Genomic DNA, 25,882 nt, shown 5'->3' with positions numbered 1-25,882 from the left:
CAATGAGGAACAAATTCTACCAGATGTTAAGTATATTATAAAGCTATAGTAATTAAAAGATAAGGTTTGATAGTAACGTACAAACAGATTAGAAGAAACAGAACAAAAAACAGTATAAGATAAGTACAGATAAATTTTAGTATGTAAGGAAGATACCATTTCAAACAAGGAGGGGAAAGACAAGAAATTAGATTGCAAGAACTGTCTAGCTATTTTTGTAAAACCAAACTGGGTCCCTGCATCATTCCTACATGAAAGTAGATTCCAAAAGGATCAAAATGTTAAAGGCAAACTGAAAGCATAGGAGAAAAAAAATCAGTTAATATCTTTATCATAATAGAACAGCTTTCTTTTTATAGGTATGGCATGAAACCTATGGAAGAAAATCCCCCCACGAAACAACAGTGGATAAAATCAAATTAAAAAAAAAAAGCAAATTAGGATAAGATAGGTGATATTCAATGACAGATCTAGGAATAATTGTTGTGAGAGCAGAGAATGCTTACAAATCAATGAAAAAATGATAAATAACTATATAGAAAAATAAGAAAGGGAAGATGTTGGAAAAGGCAATTAGCCATGGGCCCTGACCTTCCTTGTATGTTGCTTCTGGGTATGTAGAGGATACAAGGCTCTGAAAGCTGTTACCTGGGGCTAGTTCTCAGGTTGTGTTCACAGAGAGTGACTCTGAGGGATGAGGTAAAGTCTCTCTTTAGGACAAAGAGCAGACTTGCTCTAAAAGTGGTGGATTCGACAAGCTCCACGTCCCTGTCCCTCGGCTCTCCCACATACCTACTGCATGCAAACCATCCCCCTGAGGGCCCTTGTGCATTGCCCTTGTGGGACCTGGGGCAAAATACAAATGTGATGCTCAAATTGCTTGCTGTATCCCGAGCAATAATGTTGTTTGTTTCTAACCCAGGAGTTTCAGGTCTTCTGCCAGCAGCCATGAAACACTAATAGGCTAATTTATTAGCCTGCATACAGTAAAATCCTAGACTCTGACAGTAATTAGTACACAGAAAAAGAAAAAATAATTGGCTACTAAATATGAAAAGATAGCCAACTTCAGGGGCACCTGGGTGGCTCAGTCGGTTAAGCATCCAATTCCTGATTTAGACTCATATCATGATCTCATGGTTGTGGGATGGAGCCCCACATTGGGCTCTGCACTGGGCATGTTGCCTGCCTTGGATTCTTTCTTTCTTTCTCTTTCTCTCTCCCTCCCTCCCTCCTTCTGCCTCTCCCCTTCTTGTGCTCAACCAAAAAATAAAAAAATAAAAAGAGATAGCTGGTGGCTCAAACGGTTAAGCATCCGACTTCAGCTCAGGTCATGGTCTCGCAGTTTGTGAGTTCAAGCCCCACGTCGGGCTCTGTGCTGACAGCTTAGAGCCTGGAGCCTGCTTCGGATTCTGTGTCTCTTTCTCTTTCTGGCCCTTCCCCAATCTTGCTGTCTCTGTCTCTTTCAAAATAAATAAATAAACTTAAAAAAAAAGAGAGATAGTCAACTTCCCTAATACTTACATTCAAATTCAAATTAATAATGTAATATTTTTAGTTTATTACTCTGGCAGTTTTAAAAAACCGACAGTTCCAATTTCTGTACAGATGTGGGAATAAGCATTTTCACCCACTATTTTTGACTGGTAATTTAGCAAGATCTATTAAATCCTTGGAAGTATATGTCTAAGAATTTGTTTACAGGGATTCCAATACAAGTGTGTATTTATTTCAGCACTTGGGTGTATTAGTAAGAAATTGGAAACAACTCAAATATCCATCAATAGGGGATTAGTTAAATATACTGTGCAGAGCTACAGAATGGATTACTATACAACAATTACAATGAATAAGGAATATTTATATCTACTAACACAAAAGACATTCAAGATATATTACTAAATTTAAAAAAAGCTTTAAAATGGAACATGTAGGTTAATCCCATTTGTCTTAAAAAAAAAAAAAGGACTGGGCTTAGATGTGTCTCCCCTTATAGAAGCATTTCCTCTTCTAAGGCAGCTGATTGCTGTCTCTTTTGTGCCACTTCTATGTCTAATACACTCCTCTATCATAAAACTAATTACACTTTGCAATTCTCCATTTACACATTTGTCTCCTTTAGCTGACTCTGAGATCCTTGAGGTAAAAATGACACATTATTTAAAAAACTATTCCTAGCATCTAAACACCCTTTTTGGGACATAAGAGGATCTTAACAAAAGCTTCTCAAATGAAGAGATATCTCTTTAACCTTTCATTTCTAAATAAGTGATTCTTAATTTTTCAATGGGAGTTATTTACCTCCACCCATAACAAAGTTTCTTTTCTTTAAAGAGAGACTTGAACATTTGTGTATGGAGAGATGCTAAATGGGAAAAAGGGGAACAAAATGGATATGCAAAAGAGGCTAACAGTGTAACGAAATAGAGGTGTATGTTCTGGTTAATGCTGAAGTAACACATTCACACTAATCCAGTTTTCCCCACCATTTCTTGAAATTGTCTCCCTTCTTGCTTTCCATGACATACTTTTTTCTAACTTTCCCCTCTCTGGGTCTTTTGTTTCAATATTCTCTCTCAGCCTGAAATACCCATACACTCCCTCGTTTCTCATTGTCTCATGTTTAAATCCTTCTCATCTATCAGGGTCCAAATGAAATACCACTTTTCTTTGAGCCTTTTCACCTCCCCAGATGGAAAAATGCTCTCCTTTTTCTGGACTCCAATAGTATTTTTAAAAAGGGAATCTGTTTCATAGCTCTTATCACTGTATACCTCACATTATAGTTATTTCTATACATGACATCTTCCCTGGTAGGCACATTCCTTGAGGGAATAATTTCCATTTGGCTAAGCTCTAGATGTTCACAGCACTTGGCAAAGTGTACACAGTGAATGTTCAAAAAGAAAAAAAGCTGCTGAATGAATGAATGAATAATTCATGAATGAATGAATGTATATACATACACTAGGTGATTCAGCCCACCTCTGGCACATTAAAAATTCTCCACAAAGAAGTATAGAAGATGAAAGCATGGACTTTGGAGTCAGACCTAATGGTATTCACTTCCTAGCTCTATTACTTACGAGTTCTTGGGCAAATTAATTTCTCCAACATTAGTTTCCTTATTTCTAAAAAAGAGATAATAACAGAACTATCTCATGAACTGTGAGATTTAAAGGAGACAAAGCATCTCATATAATACCACATAGTAAAAGCTCAAAAAATGTTAGCTATGAATTATTTATCCTTCTCATGCTCAAAGAACAGTTCTAAAGCTTGAGTATTGTTGCCAGAATCAGCTAGGTTGTGATTAAGGGTCCTACATGCTAGATTTCTTAACAATGGGTTGGGCTTGTGAGAAGAAAATAATAAACCTTGAACCTGGATATAAAGGAATACTGTAATCATAGTTCAATGCAGTCATCTGCTATATATCTATTAGAATGTGGCCCTCCATGTTGGCTGTGACTTGAGAGATAAAGGAACATCTCATTGCTTATCTCCTCTCTGGACTGCCACTGACTGCCAATGAGTCAGTCCTTTGGTTTAGGGCAATCATAACCAGAGGTGGATAAAATGTATAAAGCAGGAGTAAGATGTATGAATCTCAGTGGAAGAGGGAAAATGAGTTTAGAAAAGCATATTTAATATACTCACTGTTTTTTATAATGCAAATAACAGAATGTAAAGTCCAAACTTATCTTTTTGGTAGAGAGGTTACACAGAAAATAGAGTGAAAAGACTTGTTTCTCGTATTGTCTCCAGAAGTTCTCCATTAAAATTAATATATAATAGCTTATGAAAATTGGCTGTCAAACTGGAAAGCAGAGTGGGGCTTTAAGGAAAAAAATCTAGTAAGTTTTGATGTGCAAAGCAAGGGTTGGAATAGGTCCATAATACAAGGCAACCCAAGCTGGGAACCATTTCGGGAAGCCATGAGACAGTTTAAGGGCAATGAAAATGGACTGTACCAACACGGGCACTTAGGGGAGGAGGAGCTGTGAAGAGTCCAAAAAGAGAGATTTGGAGGAAAGCCAAAGAAAAACTTTATTTAGTTTACAACTTTGTGTGAGGCTGGCTCCGTGGTTACATACTTAAATTTGAACATTACAGACAACTCTGAAAATTCAGAAAACAATAGAAAACTACTAGAGAAATAACCCCCCAAATATGTCAGCTATGTGGCTGTCACAATTTTCCTCTGTACAACCCTATTTTCCTTGGTACATAAAGGGGTATTAGTAAATTCACTCCAAATAAAATCCTGTTGAAATAATTGTAAACTGTATGTCTGGAATTACATTTGCAAAAGCACATTTAATCCTTTTCCTCATATAAGAAAGTATTTGTCTTCAAAACTTCCAAAGCAAAGCTAATAATGATTACAATTAATATTTTATTTTTATTTATGTTTTAAAGTTTATTTATTTTGAGAGAGAGAGAGAGAGAGAGAGAGAGAGAGAGAGAGAGAGAGAAAATATATCCCAAGCAGGCTCCAAGCACTGTCAGTGCAGAGCCTGATATGGTGCTTGAACTCATGAACCGTGAGATTATGACCTGAGCCAAAATAGTAAACTTAACCAACTGAGCCACCCAGGCGCCCCACAATTAGTATTTTAAAGGTAATTTTAGTCAATTGTCCATTCGAATATATATTAAGCCACAAATTTATAAACCATATAGATATAATCTTTATATTTTCTTAATTCTCCATCATAAAACATCTTTTTGGTATGACACTCCCATAGGATAAAATCCTGGCCCTGACACCTAAGTCACTGCTCTACAACTTGGGCAATATATTTAACGACTCTGGGCCTGAGTTCCCTCATTTGTGAAACGTAGGTAAGAAAAACACATTGTTTTTAGGACATGTTAAGGATTTTTGACTTCACCTTCATATCAATGGGATACCTTTGAGGAGTTTTAAGCAAAGAAGTAATGCAGTCAAATTTATATTTTAAAAGCTTCTGGATACTGTGTACAGAATGGATTAAAAGGGGGACAAGCCTGGATGTGAAAGGGCCAGGCAGGAGGCTAGTGCAGCGGTCTACCCTTAGTATGGTTGGTGGCAGCAGAGTGATGGGTGGGAGATTCTGGGGACATAAAAATCTGTTGACTGATTAGATATGAGGAGAGGGAGGTGTCAAGAATGACTCCCAGGTTTCTGGCCTGTGCAGCTGTGTGGATGCTGATGTCATTTACTGAGATGGGTGGCTGATCTGTCCCACTGGTGAGTAGGTTGTAGTATAAGTGTGGTAGGGGAAGGGAGGTTATGAGTTCATTTTTAGACAAGCTGAGTTAGAGGTACCAATGAATTACTCAAGTGGAAATCTGAAATAAGGAGTTGGCTATTCTGAAGAGTGGAAGAGGTAGTTAATGTGTTGATACACAGCTATTGGTTTGTCCAGCCTTAGCCTTTTGTTAGGAGAGTGTAATGGAAAGACAGAGAGCAACAAAGTTCAGGGTATTTATTTGCAAAAGGGTGTTTTACATGATGAGTTAAGCATATAAACTGGTCAAGGGCCTCCTGGGTGGCTCAGCTGGTTGAGTGTCTGACTCCTGGTTTCAGCTCAGATGATGACCTCATGGTTCACGAGTTCGATTCCCCCATTGTCAGCTGCGCTGTCAGCACAGAGTGTGCTTGGGATTCTCTCTCTCCTTCTGTCTCTCTGCCCTTCCCCCACTCTTTCTCTCAAAATAAATAAACATTTGAAAAAATAAAATAAACTGGTTAAAAGGGGATGAGGAAACAGAGCGGATTGATGGACAGGGAGAAAGCAGGGATAGGTTTATATTTGGTAGGTTTATATACAGTTTAATGAATGACTAAGTAGGACTTGAGTGAACAGGCTGGAGAGGCAGATTGTAGGTGAGATGAGATGCCAGAATGAATGCTTTAGGAGGCAGAACAGTTTGGGATGATGACAAGGTCTGGGGCTTGTATGTGACAGTGAGTAGTTAGATGTTGTGGAGAAGATCACTAGAGTGAGGAGATCAAGTTGAGGTGTTGGCTGGGTCACTTGCATGGATGTTGATGGCAGGGAAGGGCAGGGGCAGGGATGGGCTAAATGGGTAATGGGTATTAAGGAGGGACCCTGTGATGAGCACTGGGTGTTTTATGTAAGTGATGAATCGCTAAATTCTACTCATGAAACTAATATTGCATTATATGTGAACTAACTAGAATTTAAACAAAAATTTGAAAAAAAAAAAAAAAAAAGAAGCCATGGGCCAAACACTCTGAGAATTAGGGAGAGTGAGCAAAAAGGTAGTAGATGACAACAACAAAGAGGGGTGGGGATGACCAATAATTAGATGGAGTGAGTCTCAAAGGAGCAGGGAGATTTTACAGGAGGGTAGAAGAGTAAAAGCAAGTGGCATTGGTGAGCAAGAACATCTCATCTTCTGACTCTGAGGTGACAAGAGATGTGAGAGGATGAACAGTCTCCACTTCGGAGGGTTACAGTGGTATACAGAGTCCCAGGGACAGTAAGATTTCATCCAAGGTAAAGGGGAGGGGAAATACCCAAAGAAAGGCTGAGGTTTAGGGGAGTTCGCTAATCACAGAGCAAGTGTTCCAGAGGGCTCAATGGAAGGGTTTCGGATGTAGAAGAGAGGAGGCTGGTAAGAGGAGGAAAAAGGGATGCGAATCTGTATCTGTATAAGAGGAGATAAATCTCCTACTCTGGGTAGTGACTAGGAAGGAGGGAAGAGAGGCATGTGTTGGAAGTGAGTCCTGATTTAGGAGGGTCAGGGACAATGGTTGTGGTTCTAAATGTTAGCCTACTGCTCCTTCCTGAGGTCTGGCTTGTATTCTATGTGTTTTCTGAGAAGGATTCTTAAAGAATTCTAGCTATTGCTCTGGTGCATTAATGGCAACAAAGTCTGATATGTGGTATATGCTTAACAAGGTTTTTAAAATGAAGATAGGTGCTGAAAAGGTAACACTTTTACCTTCTTAAACAGTCTTCTATTCTACAAAGGTCTTGTTTTATATACTGAGCCCTTCCATTTTATTTTGCAATCACACCTACTTTCAACAAGCTCTACATTAGCTCTCTCATCTTCCTTTGCCTTTCAGTTAGGAACAGACATTGCCCAGCTAATCTCTAGGTTAGTAGTAACACAATTAAATTAAAAATTGAACGCACTCAGATTGTGCTTCATATGGTAGCAATTAATTATTCTCAAGGAGTAACCCTGGGCTCTGTTTTGTGTGATCTATTTAAAATAACTTTATTATGTGCTTTTCGGTTTGAAAGAGATGATGTGAATGATCTTTAGTTACATATCTATAACTGAGGATTTATTATTAATGCCTGCACTGAATAACTTGAAGGAAAGAGGACTATTCCAAGGAAGCTTGGTTGCCAAAAAATAGTTTAGAAAGCTTGAATATCTAATACTGAGTCATGGGAAGTGGGAACAAGTAAATTGGTTTCACTGGAAAACATTCCACATGTAACACATGGTACATTTCAAATGACTGTCAAGATTATATATATATATATTTTATAACATTTTGTTTTCCTATCCATTATTTGACAGAATCTAAAAAATTAGCCAGCCATACATAATAAACTGTACTCTAAGCATATGTGGTCTTTGCATATGAATACATTTTAGGTTGTATATCTGCCAGTTGGTAAGAACACATGTATTTTTGCATTGAAAATGTTATTCCACAATTTGTTTCCATTTGATGGCTAATTTGGGAAGATTTGCATGTGTGTTGGCTATTTAAAAATATTTCTGGTACAAAGAATATTTTGGCACTTAATTTGTTTTTATTACTTAATAGCGCTGCCAAGACTATTAGCGAGGTTGCAAATGCCTATCTGTCCTCACAGATAAATAGCTTTGATTTCTTTGTGCAGGGGCTGCTTGCTGAAGCTGGGCCAATGCCCCTCTGCCCACTCAGTCACACTGAGCAACCTAGGAAAAGGATACAGAGAAAGCGTCTTCCTTGTATTTATGGTAGAGAGAAAGATCTAACCAGTGATGTAGTCTGTCTGCTTCAATTGTCCTTTACTTTGTATTAGACGAAAGAGAGGCAGAGTAGCTGTGTCGGGTTAGGGAGTACAGAGCTGAAACTTCCACTCAGGACTAAGTGATCAAAGCCTGGTCACAGCAGAGGATACCACCTTTATTACTCCTCCCACCACATTTCCAGACTTCCCAGGACACCAAGCGAACAGGTGATTATAGTAGGGGAAGAACAGGTGCTTATCCACCATCACCTATGTTTCTGTAGTCATAACACTGATGGCAGCTGTGGCAGAAGGAACTACCTTGTGAATAGACCTTTGCAATTTACAAAGATTTTTCTTTTTTTAAAAAAAATGTTTATTTATTTTGAGAGAGAGAGAGAGCGAGCAAGCATAAGAGGGGCAGACAGTGGGCCTGACACAGGGCTCAATCTTGCCAACATGAGCAGAAATCAAGAGTCAGATGCTTAACCGAATGAGTCACCAAGGCACCCCAAGATTTTTCTTATAGATTACCTTAGTGAGAAAAATATTAATCCCATTTTACAGATAGGTTAACTGTGGCTCAGGGAAGTTCAGTATCATGTTCAAGAACATACATTTAATAAGACAGACCTATTGATTATAAATCTTATGTTCTTCAACTAATTATCTTCATATTAAAGAAGAAAAACCGACCTCATAATGTGTCATTTACAATTTCCAGTTCCCATTCCTTTAAAGTGGATACTCAGGAAGAAATCTGAATATGGAATCCATTTTGTCATTTTTAGTTACTTAATTTGGCAAACGTTTTCTCTTCAGTAGGCTTTTTCTTTCAACACATTGAATATGTTATTTCTCTGTTTCTGGCCTGCATAGTTGCTGATGAGAAATCAGCTGTTAATCTGATTGAGTATCCTTTATATATATGATGAGTCAACAGGTTGTCTTTTGACAGTTTGATTGGGTTTGACATGGAAATCTTTTAGTTTATTCTACCTAGAGTTCATTGAACTCTTGGATGTGTACACTAATGTTTTCTGTTTTTTTGTTTTTTTTAAATCAAATCTGGCAAGTGTTCAGCCATTAATTATTTCTTCAAATATTCTTTCTCTTTCCTCTCCTTTTAGGACTATCATCATGCATATCTTGATATACGTGATGGTATTCCACAAGTCTCTGAGGCTCTGTTCATTTGTCTTAATTATTTTTTTCTTTCTGCTCTTCAGACTCAATAATCTCAATCAACCTATCTTTAAGTTTACTAGTTCTTTCTTCCCTACTCAAATATGCTGTTCAGCCTCTCTAGTAAACTTTTCATTTCAGTTACTATACTTTTTCACTCTGGGATTTCTATTTAATTTTTTTTCTTTATAATTTCTATCTATTGATATATTTGGTGTAAAGTCATTCTCATATTTCCCTTTAGTTCTTTAGACATGGCTTGCTTTAGAATCTTAGAACATATTAAAATAGGTGGCTAAAGTCTTTGTCTAGCAAGATCAATATCTGGGCTTCTGAGGGACAGCTTCTATTGATTCCTTTTTCCTATATATGGGCCATACTTTGTTTCTTTGCATCATCACATACTTTTTTGTTGAAAATTGGATTTTATTTATTTTTTAAAATTAGAAAAAAAAATTTTATTTCAGAGAGAGAGAGAGAGAGAGAGAGAGAGAGAGAGAAAGCATGAGTAGGGGAGGAGCAGAGAGAGAGGGAGACACAGAATCCAAAGCAGGTTCCAGGCTCTGAGCTGTCAACACAGAGTCCGATGCAGGGCTCAAACCCATGAACCGTGAGGCTGTGACCTGAGCCGAAGTTGGACGCTTAACCAACTGAGCCACCCCGGCGCCCCTGAAAATTGGACATTTTAAATGATATAAAATTTTATTATGTTAATGGATATTAACTATATTACTATTATATTACTAATAAATAGTGACAACTATGGACATCAGATTCTCTCCCCTGCCCAAAGTTTCTTGTCATTGTTATTTCCTGCAGTTGTTGTTTGTGTTTGGTAACATTTATGAATCAATTCTAAAAAGTACATATTCTTTGTTCTGCGGCCACTGAAGTCTCCACTTGGTGAGCTTAGTGGTCAGTTAATGATGAGAGATTTTCTTAAAGATCTAGAACCAATAAGCCCCCAAGTCTTTGCTGAAGGGCTCTATATGCCTGTTGAGACATGCCTTCAACTCTGCCTTAGCTTTCCTTTCCTGCTTGCGCAGAGCCTTGAGGTTAGCCAGAGGTGACAGATTGGGCTTTCTCCCGTTAATCTTGTATGTGTGCAGAGGTCAGTGAGAGTACAGAGCCCTAGGCATGTGTATGTTGTCTTGGTTTCCCAGGAATCTGTTAGAGCTTTTCAAAGTCTCTGTAAACATCTCGTTCTGCAATTTTTCCTTTTAAATTTTTTGGTTAGCTGAAAACTGTATCTGTTATCTACTGACTTAAGCAGCCTTAAAAGTAATCAATTTCCTCAAATTCTTTCTGACATACACCCCTGGGGTGGGGTGGAGTGGAGGCTTTTCACACTGGAATGTTTTTACTTGACAACTTTTGAAAGAGTAATTGTTGTGAAACTCTTATTTTGTTAATATACAGTTGTTTTACCTCATTAACCAATTAAAAGTACACACTGCATTTATAACAGTATCAAAGTGGTATTAACACCAAATATATTCCTCACAGGGAATGGACTGGAAAGATTAGAGATAGATAGATTAGAGAGTTTTTAATTGATGACCAGAAGAGAGTTGGTAATAGTTAGAATATAAAAAGTAAGATCTGAGCATGAAATAGTGGGTTGAAGGGTGACTAGAAGAGACAGCATATATGTAGAAATTGGGAAATATGGACAACAATATAATCATTAAAATCCAGTAAGCTAAAAAAGACAACAACCCAGCATTGCCTTTATACAATACAGAAGAGGTTTCTATTTATAATTATGATTGGACTTAACTGTCCTTCTAAATGTGAAGAACATTTCTCACAGTTATTTATAACAACAAAACATTACAGAGAACAAATGCAACTGAGTAGAGATACTTTTCAATAGTTAATAATTAAAAAATGTATTCTGACAATATTTGCTGAGTGTTTTATTTCTACTTCAAAGTATAAATCTACCATTTAATGATGACATATAATATGAATATGTTTGCAATCTCGAATGTTTTTAGTTTATAATATTTCTTTTTATATGTATCTGCTTCTTAGTTGATTTTGAAGAAGGAAAAGTAAAGCTTCTATACATCTTCAACTAATAGAAGTCATACCAAAAAAAAAAAAAAAAAAAAGAACTTAAAATATTGGAACCAGTTGAGAAACCACAAGTATTCAAATGCAGGAAATCATGATTTTATAACATTTGAATGTGATCTACTCTTGGGAAACAAAGTTAACCAAACCCTATTTCTGTACAGGAAATATTCCAGCATACAGTTGTAATACATTGTGGTGAAGGGGTACAGCTGCAGATTTTTCACCTGTAATGCCCCACTGGTATTGTGGCTTACTGCATTGCATCAAGACTGCCTTCCTGTCCGGAAAACCCTCTAAGTACAAACAAGAGTCTAAGTCCAGATTTTATTTTCCCTTGGTATCAAAATATGGTAATTTAAGAGCCCTGAGAAATACTTTTTAGCCTTTAAAAGGAAATATGTAACATTCTTTTATTAGGATCTATGTTTGGGTTGGTTTTTCAAAAAACTTAACATATGACCCAGTTATCTTATCAATTTATCAAGCTACCAAGTTTCAAGCAAATGCAGGTGTGTAATATGACATCTTTCAAGATAATATTTTTCCTTAAAGAGAAATAACAAAAACATATTCAGAACTTCTGTGTTAAAACTAACTTAAAGCAAGGGCACCTTTACTATTTTATGGTTTCTTTTAATTAGAATACAAGTCCTAAACTCAATACTGTGTTCTCATCTCATCTCTAACTGTTCAAGTATTTTACTCATTTGTATGGAACAATGAAATGTACATGGTATACTGTAAAGAATACTAATTGGGAATCAGGGGGAGCTTAATTTTTATCTAAATTTAGTTGCTAGCTAGTTTTGTCACCTTGAGTTGAATTCACTTAACCAATCTGAACCTCAATTTTCTTATCTATAAAAAATTAGGAGGGTAAGATAAGATCATTCTAGCTTTTCTCAACTCTAAAGTAACATATAAATACAGAGTTTGCTTTTTAAAGTTTATATTTTAGGAAGAGAGTTTATATCTTAAAGTATATACTATGTGTCAAGATTTACATTATTTTATTTTAATCCTAGTGGTAATTCTGTAAATTAGTTAAGGATATATCCATTTTACAGATGAGGACAAAAGAACTCCAAAGGGCTACACAACTTGCCAAAGATCTCAGTGATAGTCACTTATAGAGCCTGGACTGCTGGATTCCAGAACCCAGAGACCTTATTCACTTCAGTATATTGACTCTTGTCTTTTAGTTACCTGATTTTTCAGGATTTCAAAACTATGCAACCTGACAGAAAGGCAATGCTCATAAACTAAATATACTGCAAGAATTTGCTTTATGACTTCTTAAAACTAAAAAGTTATAAATACAGTAATCATTGATAATTGCTCTTAATAACACTTTAAAATAAGAAAGAACTATAGTACAGATAGTATAACCCTTACTAATTGGGAAGAAGTCATCAGGGATTACAGAATAACTTAAAAATCTGAAATATCTTAAAACACAAAGTAAGCTCAGCATATTTTATAAAGGCTTATCCTAAATGTTTAAACTAGAACAGGGGTCAACAAACTTTTTCTGGAAAAGGCTAGATATCAAACACATGAGGAAGTGTGTGTGTGTATTATATACATATAAACACACACACACACACACACACATACACATATATACCCACACATATACAAATAATGTGCTCTCTGTTCCAACTTCTTGATTTTGCCTATTGTAGCACATAGATAATACCTAAATGAGTATATGCCTGTCTTCTAATGAAATTTTATTTACAAGAAAAGATGGTGGGCTGTATTTGGCCTGCAGGCTGTATAGTTTGCTGATCCCTCAATTAGATGAATACTGTTGTCCTTACAGAGGCCCTTTAGAGTATATGTCTGTTGGGAAAAACTTCATGAGTCTATCATGTTTCCACACATCTTAGAGGGAAAAGCATTGTCTTTGTTCCAGACTATCTTTTCAAGGACATATGTATAGCAAACAGCTATGGAAGAAAGAGATAATGTCTCCCTACAAAGAAAAGGACAGGCATGCTTATTGCCCATTATAAAAGATTCAGGTTCCCCAAGTCCTGAGTTCCCCTCCTGCAATGTAACTCATTGTGTGTGTGCAAGTGTCACCTGGCTCTTCTCAAGTTGCCCTAAGGAAACTGAGGGTTGGAAACCAGCACATATGCACTCTGTTGTAGGTAATAAGCTGTCCTTCATCTCTGACCCAGCACTTCTGTGTTTTCTACCAGTATCTGTGGGAGTGTGGCAGGCTGAGTTGTTAGAATGAAAATGAGATAAAACTCAGACTCTTCATAATTTTTGACAGTATTTATAAATTATTTAGTATATATATTTATATGTACCATATATGGCACACATACACATAAATGTATACAGAAGAATGAGATTAATTAGCTTATCAATTATGCTTAATTTATTTGCCAAGTATTTATTGTTTCTGTGATAAAGGCAAGCTGCTAACAAGCAGGCGACAGTGACTCATGTGATTTTGACTCTGACGGAAGTGTGATGAGAAGACTTATTTTCAGGCACATAACAGGAAGGAAAAAGAAAAAAAATTGTAATAAATTAAAGAAACCAAGCCTGCCTAATCAGCTCCTGAGTAAGGGGCAGACTGTACTGTGTAGTTTTCAAAATAGTAACCTTGGTTGACCTCTGATATTCTGGATAAGTGTCCTAGGGGAATAAATCTCTGTGATAAAAATGATACCGTGTGCAAATTCCATTAGCATTCCTAAGGAATTATGTGCAAATTCTGGCCCCTCCCTATCTTCCCAGGCTAACCTCCTAATTTTACATTACATATCCCTTTAGCTGTCATCAATTTATCTCCATCAATGCTACTTGAAATCTCCTCCATCTTTAAAAACTATTCTCTTCACCTCCTCCCACAAAACAACAAAACATCCTTCTCTAATCATCCAAATTAGAAGTGATCTCTCTTCTGTACTCCCAAAACATACATAGCTTAATGTCTTCTTATGACATTTAGTAATACTATTTTGTGTTGCAGTTATATATGCATACTTGTACATAAAGAATTCCATCTTGGTACCTTTGTAACTTCCTGCCTCTCCTCAAAGGAACCCTGGGTACAGTAAGCACATAATCCCAACTGCTGCTCTCTTTGTTCAAAACTTCTACCAGAATCATTGCAAGGGTCTCCTTGTCTTCAGCCTGCTCATTCAGTAGGCTTCACAGATCCACCAAATGGATCAGGACAATAGTATGTAAAACCCAGACTACACTGCCTGCAGGCAAGGCCTTACTTGGGCAGTTACTTTGAGGAGACAGACTCAATGCATCAAGCTAATCTTGTTCTATTTTTTTTAGGCTTTCACTCAGTCACAATCAATACCCCCTTGGTACTATGTCAAGCATTAGAAATCAAAGATAAGTATCATAAAACTCTGCCCTCAAGAAGCCCAAAGTTAAGGTGGGAATCAGTAATATAAACAGGCCCAGGATAATCTGGGTATGCTGAAGAGGGGCAATGTTCCCTGCCTGCATAGAGACAGAAAATATCAGGGAAGGCTTCCTGGAAGAAGGATCAAGAAATGAACATATAAAAATAACAAATCACACATGTACAAGATGTGTTTTATCTTTTCAAGATTCTACTTAAGGCATTCCCTACCTTGGAAATATTACATTGCAAATGAATACAAAATTCATATCATTACATTAAATGTGAACTGTTATATATCAGATATACATAAATTCAACTGACAAATGACAATGTAATTGGCACAAACCATTGTGGAGTATCTATTTTGAAAAATCAATAACATGTATTTGAATATGAACTTCAAAATCAGGAAGCATTATTTTTTTGTTATTAGGTATATAATTTTGTTCACAACACATATAAGCACTTGCAATTTGAAATTATATGTTCAAATCTGATAAAGCAAACATGAGTAGACTGTATAGTTTCCTAAGACAATCATATTCTCAAATGACCACCTCAGCATACAGCCCCAGAGTGGAATGCAAAAGAAAAGTTGTCGGGCAGATCTATGATATATACTCTTACAAGAAAACATGAATGTCTTTGGAACTAATCATGATTCTTTTCCTATTACCTGTCATGTCAGATTTGCCTGAAATAATGACTTATAGTAGTTTAGTGCCAATCACTCCTAACCTTTTACTTTTCTGCTTTACCATTAAGAAGAGCCACAGGGTGTTAGAAAATATGTCTGTTTACATATCAACTAAACCTATCAGACCACTTGGTTTGTCTTCAGGTTTCAGGTGGCTAAGGGAACAAAGGAGGCTCTCATAAATACCTATAATTTTCTAAGTCTTACAAAATCACCTCTTAGAAAATCTACAGAGAGGCAAGTTTCCTGGATTAGAATGACTGTCTCTTTCTTCATAAATTTGCAGATAGAATTTCTGGCTGTACTGACCACCATTATTTGGTGGTGACCTATGTCCTGTTAAGTGAATCATCATGTAAAAAGAATGTAATGTGGAAAAGATGAGTTTTGGGAGTGCTTTTTTAGATGATTTAGTTAAATTCATAACACATCATAGGCTAGAATAAAAGCCACAGACACCTACTTTGCTGTTTGGGGGTACATCACAGGCTTTATGTGGCAAATTTTTCTTTAAGATTCATGGGGAAAAAAATGTAACACAGAAAAATAACAAAGAGTATGGACAGGGGTAAAAAAGAAAGACCCAACAAATAGTTGTGCCCGTAGGTCAATTTTTGTATTTACAGAGAATGGCCAGCACCTTCGTGGGTGTTCCCCACTGTGATCTTCCCTTGACCCTGCTGCCCAAGGGAATAAAAGTATTCTTGGAACATGTCACTCTTGAAAAAGTAAAACAAACAAACAAACAAACAAAAAAACCCCACAAAGCACAAATTCTTTTATATTCCCTAATATAAGCAATTCTTAAAAATTTAGTAAGCAATTAAAATAGATGGTTTTGGAGTGCCTGGGTGGCTCAGTCAGTTAAGCATCCGACTTCGGTTGAGGTCAGGATCTTGCAGTCTGTGAGTTTGAGCCCCGTGTTGGGCTCTGTGCTGACAGTTCAGAGCCTGGAGCCTGCTTTGGATTCTGTCTCCCTCTCTCTGTGCCCCTCCCCACTTGTGCTCTGTCTCTCTCTCTCTTTCTCTCTCTCAAAAATAAACAAACATTAAAAAAATAAAATAGATGGTATTAATTTCAGAGAATTTTCCATAAAAAAAGAATAGATTATTTTTAGGATTAAAAAGCATAAACATTTTTGCCATATCTTCCATGATTATACAATATTTGAAGGCTCTGATTTTCATTTATAATTCTTGATATGCAAAAACTGGCAATTCCAAAGAGCATCAGAATGATTTTGCCCATGAAAGAAAAATATAGGATTATAGATTTTCTAAAAGGTACAGTCTGGCACAGGTTTAAGGAACTGAGAGTTCTTCTGAGTTTCCTTAAATGTAATAAACTATGATTTTTTTTTTCCAACTATATATCCTCAACCCCAGGACTTTATTGGCTCTTAACTGAATATTATAGCTTAATAGTTTGATCTAAGTATTAAAAAAAACCTCCTCTGGCTAAAAGCCAAATTCAAAACTTTTTTTTTCTTTTTTCTTTTTTTTTTTGTACAAAAACATATCTATTTCTAACTTCTGGCCTGCTTCTCCCTTTGGACCTCATCCCTGACAGACATCTGTATTTTGTAACTTTTCCTACATTCTGGCTCTGAAGATATTCCCAGTTTTGGCCCAATAATCCTTTCCTGTTTGAATTCATCAGTGTGAGAATCACAGGATTGCAAAGGACTTTGCGAGGTCATATAGACATCAACTTGGTGCTCTGGACACTAACCCCAAACCGTGAAGACAAATGATGTTTAAAGACATGTAGAAAAGATTTTGAGATTTCTCTCATCAACACTGGAGTGCTTAACATGCCTCACTATTAGAATATGTTTTATGATATAGTTTTCATTTTACAAAAATGTTATCTGGCAGGTCTCATGGCTTTCCATAAAATGAACTACCATATATGTTTGTCCATTAAAGGGATATTTAAAACTGAGATAAATTATTTGCTGGGCTCCAATGGTACAGAACTGGGACACGGAAAGTACTTAGCTTATATGCCATTAACATACCTTTATTGATAGTAATACAAATGCTGTAGACATTGTCATTCTCATTAAGTTTGGTTTTTAGCTTTAAATTTTTTTTTTTAACGTTTATTTATTTTTGAGAGAGAGAGAGACAGAGCATGAACGGGGGAGGGTCAGAGAGAGGGAGACACAGAATCTGAAACAGGCTCCAGGCTCTGAGCTGTCAGCAGAGCGCCCGACGCGGGGCTTGAGCTCACGGACCGCGAGATCATGACCTGAGCCGAAGTCGGCGGCTTAACCAACTGAGCCACCCAGGCGCCCCTGGTTTTTAGCTTTAATCTATCTTATCTACTTCTCTGTATAAATGAGAATTACTATTTTATAGGCTAATTTTTAACAAAACCAACTAAAACTAGCAAAACTGGGTTCACTTACTAGCTATATGACCTTGAGTAAATTCTATTCATAGTTTCTTTACCTATTAAACTATAATGAAAATATGGAATGCATACTGGGAAGAGCAAATGAAAGAATGCAGATAAACTGCCCGGCAAAATTTCTGGCACATAGAAATTGCCAATAAATTCAAGCTGCTTTTTTCCTTTTAGGGAAGAATGAATCAGTGAATTTAATTTCTATGGGCTGGGGAAACTGCTGACAAACTAAAAATCAATATGTAAAAGGTTGATGGGTGAGACTTGATAAGGATGGACCTGACTGATATTATCTGATCAATTTTAACATCACTAAAAGTGAAATAAGCAGACATCATGTGCCTCTGGTTGTGATGCAATGTGAGAATATTGTGTCCTCTGGGAAGTATTCTTTCAAAAAAAAAAACAAAACAAAACAGCTGAAATCTAATCAAGCCCCCATAACAACTAGATTACAGAAAATACACAGAAAACAAAATATTAAACATTATTATAAACTGTGAGTCAAAATTCAAAATGTACAAAATTCTATAGGTCAAATGATCCAATTTCTTCAACAAATAAATGACACAGGGAGAAAAAAAAGACGGGGAACTGCTATATAGGCAAGAACTGTATCGATCAAACATAAAGCGTGGACCTCAGTGGGATCCTGATTCAAACAAACCAACTCTAAAACATATTTTTGAGACAATAGAGGAGAATTAAATGTAGACAATGGTATGATGTCAAGGAATTATTGTAATTTTGTTGGCTATGATAAAGATATTGAAGTTACAGTTAAATATTTTTACCTGTTACCAAATGCTTACTTAAGTATTTATGGTTGAAATGATATGATAACTGGGACTTAAAAAAAAATATTCGCCTGGGTGGCTCAGTGGGTTAAGCATCCAAGTCTTGATTTTGGCTCAGGTCATTATGGTGGTGAGACTGAGCCTCCGCATTGGGCTCCATTGCTGAGTGTGGAGCCTGCTTGAGATTCTCTCCCTCTCTCTACCTTTGTTTTTTTTTTTTTTAATTTTTTTTTTAATTTTTAATGTTTATTTTATTATTTTTGAGACAGAGAGAGACAGAGCATGAACGGGGGAGGGGCAGAGAGAGAGGGAGACACAGAATCGGAAGCAGGCTCCAGGCTCTGAGCCATCAGCCCAGAGCCTGACGCGGGGCTCGAACTCACGGACCGCGAGATCGTGACCTGAGCTGAAGTCGGACGCTCAACCGACTGAGCCACCCAGGTGCCCCTCCCTCTCTCTACCTTTGTACCTTCTCTGCTTGTGTGTGCACTCGCTCTCTCTCAATAAAAAAAAATAAAATTAAAAAATAAAAAATAAAAAAAAATACTCCAGAAAAACAATATCAGTATCAACAAAAAATGTTGAGGGGAATAGATGTAACAAGGTCAAGAGGATATTGACAACTATTAAAAAGTATGTGAAAGAAATACAGAGTTTACTATACTTTCTCTCCATTTTATATATTTGAAATTCTTTCATAACACAGACTTAGAATTGTTTTCACAGGGAATCATCAGATTTTTTTTCCCAACTAAAACTGATTGAATGATAGAGGTCTTTTTTAAAGAATAATATAATAAGCATATCAATTTAAAAAATTTAAAAAAATTGCTTGAAGTTTCCTTCAAAATCAGTTTAAGAACCATGTTTTTTAAACTTATTTTTTATTTTTATTTTTTTAAAAATGTTTACTTATTTTTGAGAGAGACAGAGACAGAATGCAAGTGGGTTAGGGGCAGAGAGAGAGGGAGACACAGAATCGGAAGCAGGCTCTAGGTTCTGAGCTGTCAGCACAGAGCCCAATGCAGGGCTCGAACTCACGAGCCGTATGAGATCATGACCTGAGCTGAAGTCAGACACTCAACCGAATGAGCCACCCAGGTGCCCCTTTATTTTATTTTTTAATACTTACTCATTATGGAGAGGGAGAGACAGACACAGAGACAGAGCATGGGCATGGGAGGGGCAGAGAGAGGGGGAGACACAGAATCTGAAGCAGGTTCCAGGCTCTGAGCTGTCAGCACAGAACCCGATGCGGGGCTCGAACCCACGAGCAGTGAGATCATGACCTGAGCCGAAATCGGACACCTAACTGATTGAGCCACCCAGGTGCCCCAGTTTAAGAACCATGTTAGCAGATGGAGCTCATGTAACAGAAATAATTTATAAAACCATGCACATATCTTAGAAAAGGTCAAATTGGTATTGAATCAAAAACAAGAAAAAAAGGAAGAAGGGGGGAAAAAAGAGCTAAAAAAAAAAAAGTGCCATCACAGGAGAAAATACTTGCAAATCATATATCCACTCAGGGGCTAATATCTATAATATATAAATAATTACTAGAAGCTCACAAACACAGAAACAAACAACCCAATTAAAAAAGGGCAGATGATCTGAATAGACATTTTTCCAAAGAAGACATACAGATGGGGAACAGGCACAAGAAAAGATACTTGACATCACACATCATCAGGGAAATGCAAATCAAAACCACCGTGAGGTATCATCTCATACCCGTTAGATGACAATTACCAAAAACACAAGAAACTACAAGTTCTGTTGAGGATATGGAAAAAAGGGAACCCTTGTGCACTTTTGTTGGGATTATAAATTGTACATCCACTATGGAAAACAGTATATGGAGGTTCTTAAAAAAATTAAAAATAGAATTACCATATGATCCAGTAATTTCACTACTGGGTATTTATCTGAAGAAAATGAAAACACTAACTTGAAAAGACATATGCACCCTTATAAGCACTGAAGCATTATTTACAATGGCCAAGTTATGGAAACAACCTGAGTATCCATTGATAGATGAATAAAGAAAATGTGGGATATATACACAATGGAAAATTATTTAGCCATAAAAGAGAATGAAATATTGCCATTTGTGACAGACAACATGGATATACTTTGAGGGCATTATGCTATGTGAAATAAGTTAGACAAAGAAAGACAAATGCTATATGATCTCACTTATAGGTAGGATCTAAAAACAAACAAAGAAGCAAACCATAAAACCAAGTTCATAGAACAGACTGGTGGATGTCAGAGGCAAGGGTGGAGGTGGGCAAAATGGGTGAAGGGTTAAAAGGTACAAATTTCCAGTAATAAAATAAATAAGTCATGGGGATGTAATGTGCAGCATGGTGACTATGGTTAATACTGTGTTACATACTTGAAAGTTGCTAAGAGAGTATATCTTAAAAGTTTTCATCACACACACACAAATTTTGTTTGGAATTATGTATGGTGATGGATGTTAACTAGATTTATGGTGATCATTTAGTAATATACACAACTATCAAATCATTATGTTATATACCTGAAACTAACATAATGCTATATGTTAATTATACCTCAATAAAAAAAAATTGCCATCGATGATACTATCAAACAGTACATTTTAGTATACTCAGAATGCATACTTGAATAATTTCTTGATAGACTGAGGTTCTGTGCCTTACCATTAGCATTAGTGATTTAGTTATTTTATTGGTCTATGATGACTATATTAATGTGATGGCATTTATGAGGGTCTATTTTATAATCATGATAAAATGACTACATCTCAACACTGTATCTAAATTTTAAAGAGATCAAAGTATTGCTTGGGAACAAATGTAGGGTTGTGTGTCTAGACACAGCCTAATCTACAATAGGATAAAAATGTCGGGAAGTTGATTCTTCAAGACCATTTTTTATTCTGCATATACTAACACACTAAATACACTACAGCAATCAGTAGGAGTACCTTACATCAAAGTTTAGCTTTGAATTTTCTTAATGTGCTTAATAGAGTGTTTTTATTTATTTGTTTAATATGAAATTTATTGTCAAATTGGTTTCCATACAACACCCAGTGCTCATCCCAACAGGTGCCCTGCTCAGTACCCATCACCCACCCACCGTTCCCTCCCACCCCCCATCAACCCTCAGATTGTTCTCAGTTTTTAAGAGTCTTTTATGGTTTGGCTCCCTCCCTCTCTAACTTTTTTTTTCCTTCCCCTCCCCCATGGTCTTCTGTTAAGTTTCTCAGGATCCACATAAGAGTGAAACCATATGGTATCTGTCTTTCTTTGTATGACTTATTTCACTTAGCATAACACTCTCCAGTTCCATCCACGTTGCTACAAAAGGCCAGATTTCATTCTTTCTCATTGCCACGTAGTATTCCATTGTGTATATAAACCACAATTTCTTTACTCATTCATCAGTTGATGGATATTTAGGCTCTTTCCATAATTTGGCTATTGTTGAAAGTGCTGCTATAAACATTGGGGTACAAGGGCCCCTATACATCAGCACTCCTGTATCCCTTGGGTAAATTCCTAGCAGTGCTATTGCTGGGTCAAAGGGTAGATGTATTTTTAATTTTTTGAGGAACCTCCACACAGTTTTCCAGAGAGGCTGCACCAGTTTGCATTACCACCAACAGTGCAAGAGGGTTCCCATTTCTCCACATCCTCGCCAGCATCTACAGTCTCCCGATTTGTTCATTTTAGCCATTCTGACTGCCGTGAGGTGGTATCTGAGTGTGGTTTTGATTTGTATTTCCCTGATGAGGAGTGACGTTGAGCATCTTTTCATGTGCCTGTTGGCCATCTGGATGTCTTCTTTAGAGAAGTGTCTATTCATGTTTTCTCAGCCACAGCAATTTCTTACTTGACATATCTCCAAAGGCAAGGGAATTAAAAGCAAAAATGAACTATTGGGACCTCATGAAGATAAAAAGCTGCTGCACTGCAAAGGAAACAATCAACAAAACTAAAAGGCAACCAACGGAACGGGAAAAGATATTTGCAAATGACATATCGGACAAAGGGCTGGTATCCAAAATCGATAAAGAACTCCACACACCAAACTCCACACCCGAAAAACAAATAATCCAGTGAAGAAATGGGCAGAAAACATGAATAGACACTTTTCTATAGAGTGTTTTTAAAAAGATTAAAAAATCACTAATTTGAGTGCTCATCTTTTAAGACAAACTTGTAACAAAATAGGAAGAAAGTCTGAAAGCTTACTCTTTTACAGAAATATACTGTCATTTAGCTAAAGAGAAAAAGTTACTGGTCAATGTTTGGAATTTATTTCTCCTCACAGAGAAAAAAAAAGTCATAATAAAGGGTAAAAATATGGGTAAGATTAAGAGAATTATGGTCTATTTTCAAAGAATGGTTCAAAGTTGGCTTATGTTGCAAATATTTTTTGAAGGCTAATTATTTTTCAATCAACAAATATAAAACTGAATGCACTTTATGTATATTGCAAGACCACTGCAGTAAAATGAAGTTTGAGAGCTGTGTTAAAGAAGCTGGATGTGGTGAAGAGGAGGCCTTTGAGAATCCTAGTGCAGGTTACGTAAGGTGACTCTCACAAAAGCAAAGAATCGCATCAGTCATCTCTCTTCAGTGAAAATGCCCTTTGATGAGTATTATTTCCTTGAGGTAGTTTGACGAGGGTGTCTCCTGTATAACAGGTAAGCAAACCATTTCAGTCCACTATACAAGTGAACTGTCAACAAGAAAACATACTTAACAAAATTCCTTCTAATACTAACCTAAAACCAACATATTATTTAACTGCTTTTGGCAGTATTGTGAGCATCTCTATTCAGTGATTCACCACTATGTGGCTGATCAAGCAGTGAGAAAATGGTTGCCGTCTGCAGTTACTTATTGACTTAAGTCTAGGCTTTCAAAACATTGTGACACTGAGATGGTGAAACTGACACACGCTTTGGCTTAGGTTGACTTTATAAAATGCAAGACGATCTCTCCCATTAACGAACAGTATGGGTAATGACATAGACAGAATACTCTTTTATAATATAAAACTAATAAAAATGCATTAGAGAGTATAGAATCTGAATGGAGAACAAGAGGTGTTTTCATAAAGTCTGTGCTTAGAGGAAGCTGCTGCTTTGACCATCCCACAAACAAGCAAAATTTAAGAAACACGGATCATATGTGAAAGCGTGTTTCACGAAGAAGATCCCCTGAAGAACTTCAAATTCAATATGACTTCGACTTTTTCCATCAATCTACAAGCACAGATCCACCCCTTTCGTTAAGAATGTAGCTTCTAGAAATCAGAAATCCTGAGAAAGAATCCTGCCTTTGCCATTCAGTAGTGGCATGTCCTTGGAAAAGTTATGTGATCTCTTTGAGCCTTAGTTTCCTCATCTGTAAAATGTGAATGATAACAGTTTTTATAGCATTGTGAGGATTAAGTGAGACTATCGGATAGTGCTCTTAGCACTGTGGATGGCACTAAATAGGAACACAATAAATGAGGGGGAAGGAGTTAAAAAATTGCCTCTTCCCATCCTGAAACCTTAGGGTCTTTTTCTAACTTCTCTCTCTCTCTCTCTCTCCCTCTCTCTCCCTCTCTCTCCCTCTCTCTCTCTCTCTATATATATATGTATATACATATATACATATATATATGTATATACTTAGGCCTTGCCATTTGTTATCTCATGATCTTTCTTAAAGAACTGACATTTTGTCTCTAGTTTCTTCTGTCTCTAAAGAATTAACCTTATCACTCAACTCTCTACTTAGAAGACCTCCTACCAGTAACGTCATAGATCAAGCATAAACTAAATTAATAACTTATTTTTTAATTCCTAGCTTCTTCTCTCCATCCTGCAATTACTTCCCCACAAATACTGAGTAACTACTATATTCCAGTTTCTAGGTGACCAGAAAACACTGATGAATGAAGAACAGGGCCCTATTCTCACGGAATTTACAGTCTAGTGAGAATGTCAAACAATTAAAACCAATGGGACCCAAGCACAGACCCAAGAAGGAGATGGGTTATTGTAGGGAAATCGCTGTTCCATGGTGCCTTGGTGACTAAAACTTCTCTCCAAGTCAACAGTGACCTCAAGTTGTCAAATTCACAGCTTTCTTTTTTTCCACCCCCAGTCTACAACGTACTTTGTTGGTAGTCATGATACCGCAGAGTTCCCCAGGCTACTTAAACTTTTCACTATGCTTTTAAACTGACACTGTTGTCTCCCTAGGTCTTCCCCTCTGACTGCTTCTTTGCTGACTTCTGTATTAATATCCTGAAGTTTCCATACCAAATTACCAAAAACTTGCTGGCTTAAAACAACAGAAATTAATTCTCTCACATTTCTAGAGGCTAAGAGTCCACAATCAAAGTGTCAGCAGGGCCATGGTCCACTGAAGTCTCTAGGGAAGAACCCTTCCTTGCCTTTGCCCAGTTTCTGGTAGCTCCTGGCAATCCTTGGTATTCCTTGGTGTGTAGCTACATCACCTCAACCTCTGCCTCCTCTGTCTTCACATGGCCTTCTCCCCTATGTATATCTGTCTCTGTGCAAATTTCCCTGTTCTTATAAGGATACCAATCATTGGATTACAGCCCACTCTAATGTAGTATGACTTCATCATAACTTAATTGCTATTGCAAAAACCCTATTTCCAAATAAAGTCACATTCTGAGGTTCTGGGTGGATATGAATTTTGGGGGGACACTATTCAAGCCACCACAATTCCTAACCTACTATTTATTTATTAGACATAGTGAGATTTCTCACGGTTCTATTCTCAGTTCTCTTATCTTTAGGGTCTTCACTTAGAGTCTCTGCATGTGACTTCTCCCTATTTTACTTTCATGGCTTCAATTTTTACTTCTATGAGGATTTTTCCCAAACCATTTCTTAAATAACCTGATTCTTTTCTGAATTGGCTTCCTGCATTCCCAAACTTATGGTAGGCATTTCATCATAATTAGTACTCTAAAATCTTAAATTATAAGTGTTCAGGGCAGAACTTAGTATCTTTTCCACAATCCTGATTACCCCATTTCTTCTCTGACATTTCCAGTCCCCATTAGTAGTATCCCATCTAACCAGTAACTCAGGCTAGAGTCATTTAATTTTCCCCTCCTATTATCATCTGCACCCAGACATTGAAATCTATTTATTCTACCTCCAGCTGTTTCTCTCTTACATGCATTTCCTCCTTCCCATTCCAACCATCATTCTCACTACTGCTGAGCAATTGTGCTCTGAATAGGTCTCCAGGCAGCCCAACTTCTAGTCTCTAATTCATCTTTCCCTCTGTAATCAGCCATGGTTGTTACT

At 36.8% G+C, this 25,882-nt stretch overlaps 1 protein-coding gene across 6 annotated transcripts in view; it reads right to left on the bottom strand.

The window, feature by feature from the left end:
* VPS13B (vacuolar protein sorting 13 homolog B) overlaps nt 1–25,882 on the bottom strand; it is an 801,572-nt gene that overhangs the window by 102,380 nt on the left and 673,310 nt on the right. The gene's annotated exons all lie outside the window — the stretch shown is intronic.

The sequence above is a fragment of the Panthera pardus genome, unplaced genomic scaffold (assembly GCF_024362965.1).
Source record: "Panthera pardus isolate Hobbes unplaced genomic scaffold, ASM2436296v1 HiC_scaffold_7, whole genome shotgun sequence".
Lineage (NCBI taxonomy): Eukaryota > Metazoa > Chordata > Mammalia > Carnivora > Felidae > Panthera > Panthera pardus.
This window is presented reverse-complemented; position numbering and strand designations above follow the sequence as displayed.